This window comes from Babylonia areolata, chromosome 29 (genome assembly GCF_041734735.1).
Source record: "Babylonia areolata isolate BAREFJ2019XMU chromosome 29, ASM4173473v1, whole genome shotgun sequence".
Lineage (NCBI taxonomy): Eukaryota > Metazoa > Mollusca > Gastropoda > Neogastropoda > Buccinidae > Babylonia > Babylonia areolata.
In genome coordinates this window covers 37,886,648-37,893,163 of record NC_134904.1, presented here as the reverse complement: position 1 = coordinate 37,893,163, position 6,516 = coordinate 37,886,648, and the positions used below count along the sequence as shown (strand labels likewise).

The following is a 6,516-nucleotide window of genomic DNA, read 5'->3' as shown; positions in this document are numbered from 1 at the left end:
CAAATACACACACTTCAATTCCAGTGTGTTTGGAATGTGAGACTGTGTGTGTGTGTGTGTGTGTGTGTGTGTGTGTGTGTGTGTGTGTGTGTGTGTGTGTGTGTGAGAGAGAGAGAGAGAGAGAGAGAAAGAGAGAGAGTCAGTGCGCATTCTGAACAAACAGAGGTACGCAGACATCACCTTTGTGTTGCGATGCGCTGTTTTACTACTACTACTTCTTCTGCTACTACTGCTACAACCACTACTACTATGTATGTATGTATGAATGATAGTCGTGTCCGACTATGACTATCAAGAGCAGGGGAGGCAACTGCTGTCCCAACTATCTAGGCAAGAGTTTGATTATGGCTAGGGGGCCTAGTAGGTGGTGTCCTGAGTCCTCACTCAGTACGGCCAGTCCTCTCTTCTCCTCTACACAGACCCCTCGGGTGTCCAGTGGCCGATGTGAGTTGCCATATTACAATGCTGTGGAGACGAAACCATTATCCGACAGAGCAGGAGTTTGACAGAGAGACGCGTCCATTTGACGATGTACAAGAAAGCCAATATTTGACCATGACGTCAGTGTGCTAAAGCCCTATGACTTCATAAGTACTCGAGACTCTAATAAAGAGGTCAATACCGGATAGGTTTAACTTTACCAGAGTGAGAACTTGAATTTTCTTGAGGGGGAAAAAATGGTGGTAGGTTATACAGGCATGTTTGCTAACAGGTACCGCAGGTTTGGGATTGGGCAATTAGGCAGCTAACGGTGAAGAAGAACCTTATGTGTGTGTGTGTGTGTGTGTGTGTGTTGAGAGCAGATGGTCGAAAACGTGTGTGTGTGTGTGTGTGTGTGTGTGTGTGTGTGTGTGTGTGTGTGTGTGTGTATGTGTGTGTGTGTGTGTGTGTGTGTGTGTGTGTGTGTGTGTGTGTGTGTGCGCGCGCCTCTGTGTGTGTTTGAAGGTGTGCATGTATGAGTATGAGTGTACGTGTGTGTGTGTGTGTGCATGTGAGTGTGTGTTTGCAGGAGTGAATGTATGCGTATGTGTGTACTTGTGTGTGTGAGAGAGAGGACGCGTATTTCCATTGAAGTATGCAATATGCGAGCACATTTTGCATGCTTGTATACGCATTATTTATCCTGTGGAAGAAAAATGACGTTGTGCAAGAAGTCAGCACTTATCAAGTGTAACTGTCAGTGAGCGTTTGAGGTTTTGATAAAAGAACTCGGCTATGGCGTGTTTCAAGGTCAAGATATTTCCAGTTCGCATTTCGAAACCTAGATTTGATAAAAGGAATGCACATAACTGTATTGTCAAGATACAGGATCAATGTTTAAAACTTATGTTTTGACAAACTGTTGACACACTTGTACTATCAAAATACCTGTCCACACACACTCACACATACACACACATGCGCGCGCGCGCGCACGCACACATACACACGCACATACACGCACATCACCACACAGACACACATACTGAAACATAAATATCAGGACACACAAGTATAAACATACACACCCATACACTCATCCTTCAAACACACACGCGCGCACGCACGCACGCACGCACGCACACACACACACACACACACACGCACACACGCACACACACACACACACAAGTTTCAAGTTTTAATTATCCTTTCACTCCTATTGGAGTATGGAGGATTACTGCAAAATGATCTTTTCATTCCCAGAACAAACATTTCCAAATACACAACAATGTCATATTTAAGTTGAGAACACACACACACACACACACACACACACACACACACACACACACACACACACTACAAGATACAATAAGGACAAAAGCTTGTGTCCTAATTGAAGTTAAGTGGTGTTACCCATCCCCATGGTAACTAATGTTTACTCAGTTATATAACTTGTACATGAACACTTGTGGCTGGTGAGAGACTGACTCTGGTACCTCGATCATTACTGAAGCAGTTGTGAAAATCTTATTCTCTGACATTTGGTTTTGCAATTTGCCTAGGTTGTTAATCAACCAACGTGTGCTAAATATAAAAAAAGGATAGAGCACCACGGTAGAGAAGGCGAGGCATTAGGTTTGAACTTTATATCCAGTGTACATCAATGACCTTTTTTTTAATATCATAATTATTATTTATTTATTTATTTAAGCTTATCTATCTATCTATATATTATTTTTTTTCTCAAGGCCTGACTAAGCGCGTTGGGTTACGCTGCTGGTCAGGCATCTGCTTGGCAGATGGGGTGTAGCGTATATGGATTTGTCCGAACGCAGTGACGCCTCCTTGAGCTACTGATACTGATACTGGTACTGAGTCTTCCGGCGAGAAAGGCACACACACTCTTCTCCGATTTTCCTCACTCCACTCATGTGTGAATGAGGGCCAGACTTCAGTCGGGGAAGGTTAACTCACTCAGTACGGCCAGTCCTCTCTTCTCCTCTACACAGACCCCTCGGATGTCCAGTGGCTGTCTGAATGACCCAACCTTTAGCTTCCGTCGTAAGAATTGTGGTATTCTTTGTCAACATTCACCTCTTCAGTATAAGAGCCTTCCGCTTGCAATATTTTGATGATGGTAATTGGTGTGAAACGCTGTTAACGTCGTCTCTTTCGCCGTCGTATGGAGGGAGTTAATCTTTCAGTTAAACGATATTATTACAACCGCTGCTGTGTCTCGTTCTGCTTCTGCTGCTGCTGTTGTTGTTGTTGCTGCACATTACTGTATTGTAAGTGGTGGCTACGTCTCCATTAAAAAAGAACACTCCGAATTTCACATACGACTAAACAGCACTACCACCACCACCACCACTAATACTACAATAACGATACCAGCAACACAACACCACCACCACCAACAACATATACGTCTACTACTACTATTACTTCTACTTCTACTGCAATAGCATGATCAGTAGCATCGGGCGCAATAGCTGAACAGACTATCAATCTGAGGGTCCCGGGTTCGAATCTCGGCAACGGCGTCTGGTGGGTAAAGGGTGGAATTTTTTTCCGATCTCCCAGGTCAACACATGTGCAGACCTGAACCCCCTTCGTGTGTACAGGCTGGCAGAAGATCAAATACGTACGTTAAAGATCCTGTAATCCATGTCAGCGTTCTGTGGGTCAGTGTCCATGTGTGGGTTATGGAAACAAGAGCATACCCAGCATGCACCACCCCAAAAACGGAGTATGGCTGCCTACATGGCGGGGTAAATAAACAAACCGGTTATACACGTAAAATGTTAATGTCAGTCTGAGTGTGTATGTGTGCGTGCCTGAAATCTGATTGAATGACATAGGAAACGAATGAAGAATGCCCAATGGCAGCCGTCAGTCGGCGCTACCCAGGTAGGCAGCCTGTTGTGGAAATGACCCCGTGTTTGAAAAGTGCTTAGAGTTTGGTCTCCGACAGAGCATAGGCGCTATATAAGTATCCGTGTCATTCGCTCGCCACCACCAAACCTGAAGCACAAACAAAACAAAACAAACAAGACAAAGCCAAAACAACAACAACAACAACAGCAAAACCAATCACGGGCTGTTGGGTAGGGGTTGACAGGGTTGGGCGAAACATTTCAAACTCTCTCGTGTGAAAAAAAAAAAAAGAAGAAAAGAAAAAACAGAAGAGAGGGGTTCGACTGGGAGAGTTTAGCTTGTCGTCTGCTGCATAACTGGTTATTACGAAGCCTGCATTCGACTTTGTGATAGGCTGTGTTCGCGATAAGAAGACGTGTATGTGAGCTCTACGATATTTCCTGTGCGCGCATGTGCTCCTTTGTTTATTTATTCATTATTTGTTTGTTTATTTCTTTTGTGCGATGGACTAATGATAAGGAAAGAGTGCATGGTCTGTGATATTCCTTATGTTCATTGATTTAATCTTTTATTTTATTTTATTATTATTATTATTATTATTATTTTTTTTATCTCTCTGAGATTTAGAATAATAATTGTGCTTAGGCCTAATCTTTTTTTTCTTCTATTTCTTTTTTTTCGTTTAAAGATCACTTGAATAGGCTACCTCTTCTCAAGTTCTTTTGGAAAATTCATTCAACTGTTGGAAATTGTGTGTACAAATATTTAAAAAAAGAAAGAAAAGAAAACAAGAGAGGCAAGGCCTTCAAGACTCACTTGTGATACACTTAAAAAAAAATCTAATCGTTAAAATGTGGTCTGTATTTGTTATTATAAAGCTTCTGGTAAAAAAAAAAGAAAAAAAAAAAAGTCCTAAGCGGACTCGAACCCCGCGTGTTCGGGTGAGAAGAAACCGTCTTACCCATTACACTGTCGTGGCTCCTTAACTGACGTTCTAAAATTTAATATTTGAACATACTTTTTTAAAGGGCGATAAATCAATTGCGGTATTCGCAGTGAGAACGCTGTTTAAATCATAATATTCTGGTGTATCTTGGGCATTCAAAAAATCTTTAAGGGCAATAAAATATTCTTTTTAAGAGCGCGGTAAAGGAGACGTGGCTATCGCCGCAATCACACTGCAACATTTTGCCGTTTTCTCTAGATCTAGACAAGTTTAGTTACACCCGTCGGGACTGTAGTACGACACGGTCGATTCAATTTCTCTTTTATGTTCATTCTAGTTTTATAGTTTTAAACTTGATATGAAAATTTAGTATTTTGTTAAACTAATAACATGTAGAGCCAAGTACTTCTAAACGTCGTATGAAATGAAAAGCACTTCATTTTGAGAAAAGTCAAGACTGGAAATTTTTTCGTTTCATCAATTCAAGGGTATTAACTCGCATGGTTTACAATTTTTAACTGTGAATTCCGACTGATTCTGTGGATATTTTTATGGCAGTTTGGGGCATAATCCAGTAAGTGATGAGGCGTTCACAAATCTTTCTCTGAATAAATATTTAACGGTCTTCTCCTCCAACTTTCCATCACATGTTATCGTGCATTGTCCATTGAATATAGGATTGAATGGGCAGGGCAACAACTTGAAACAAAATGGCGTCGTTTGCGTTCGCGAAGAATATGAGCACGCGCTTTGAATGTGTATAAATATGTGTAGCAATTGATTTTTGCCCATGACATTCAGGGCTCATCCAATAGATCTATAAAGCCCACTCGTCGTATTGATTTTAGTATTTTCCGAAAAAGACCACTTGGGTGAATGAACATAGTGAAAGCCCTGTACACTGAGAGTAAAACATACACGCTTTTTATATATTGAGTATAATTTCAAAATGTAATGTTTAAGATGAGAAAGATCAGTTTAAAGCAAATTAAGTCCCCTAGCATTAATTACAGATTAATTTCCCTTTTTTACTATCTGCACCAAAACGTTTGCAAAATAAATAAAACTTCCATGCTTAGCAAAAGAAGTTCCTGTTTGAACAAAAAATGATAATAATGACTCCTCTTGTTGTTGTGTCAGAATATCAGATCAAAGTGCCAAGTTTAGAGAATAAAAAAAATATAGATATAACAGTAAATGCAGTTTGCATATAATTTGGCTTCTTTTTTTAATTTTTTTGTGCCCATCCCATAGGTGCAATATTGTTTTAAACAAGATGACTGGAAAGAACTGAATTTTTCCTATTTTTATGCCAAATTTGGTGTCAACTGACAAAGTATTTGCAGAGAAAATGTCAATGTTAAAGTTTACCACGGACACACAGACACACACACACACACACACACACACACACACACACACACACACACACACACAGAGACAACTGAACACCGGGTTACAACATAGACTAACTTTGTTTACACAAGTGAGTCAAAAATGGCCAGGTTACATGAACTTAAAAAAAATTCAAAGGAAGACCTTTATTGATTTGCGTTTCTCTACTTTTTGATTTACTTCAGTGTATGCTTGGCGATAGCAAAAGTATGAGCAGTTTTTCCCCAAGTTTCAGTTTCTCAAGGAGGCGTCACGTCAATACTGCTTCCTGACTACAAAACCATATACGCTAACTCACTCAGTACGGCCAGTCCTCTCTTCTCTACACAAACCCCTCGGATGTCCAGTGGGTGTCTGAATGACCCAACCTTTAGCTTCCGTCGTCAGAATTGTGGTATTCTTTGTCCACATTCACGTCTTCAGTATAAGAGCTTTCTGCTTGCAATATTTTGATGGTGGTAATTGGGGGTGAAACGCTGTTAACGTCGTCTCTTTCGCCGTTCGTATGGAGAAAACTAAACCACATCTGCTAGGCAGACGCCTGACCAGCAGCAGTGATAACCCTTCACGGTCAGTCAGGCCTTGAGCGCGTGCAATATATGCTCCTATCAGAGTGGATTTCTTCAACATAATTTTGCCAAAGGACTGCACAACACTTGAGTCGACTTAAGTTGGTTTTTTCAGTGTGCCGAGTGCGTATAGTTTCAGAAGCTCAAGGAGGCGTCACTGCGTTCCGGGACAAATCCATATACGCTACACCACATCTGCCAAGCAGATGCCTGACCAGCAGCATAACCCAACGCGCTTAGTCAGGCCTTGAGAGAAAAAAAAAGAAAAAAAAAGGTGAATAAATAATAGATAAATACATAAAA

The 6,516-nt window shown here is 41.0% G+C and overlaps 1 protein-coding gene across 5 annotated transcripts in view; it reads left to right on the top strand.

The window, feature by feature from the left end:
• The first annotated feature begins 3,651 nt into the window (after window positions 1-3,651).
• Window positions 3,652-6,516, top strand: part of LOC143274686 (protein unc-93 homolog A-like) — a 21,588-nt gene continuing 18,723 nt past the window's right edge. The window contains exon 1 of one of the 5 annotated variants that reach the window (XM_076578573.1): window positions 3,652-3,720. The gene's annotated coding sequence lies outside the window, so the exon portion shown is untranslated. Of the gene's footprint in view, window positions 3,836-4,228; window positions 4,824-6,516 lie in introns of those variants that run through there. The other 4 variants (XM_076578571.1, XM_076578572.1, XM_076578570.1 and 1 more) reach the window with 4 other exon arrangements.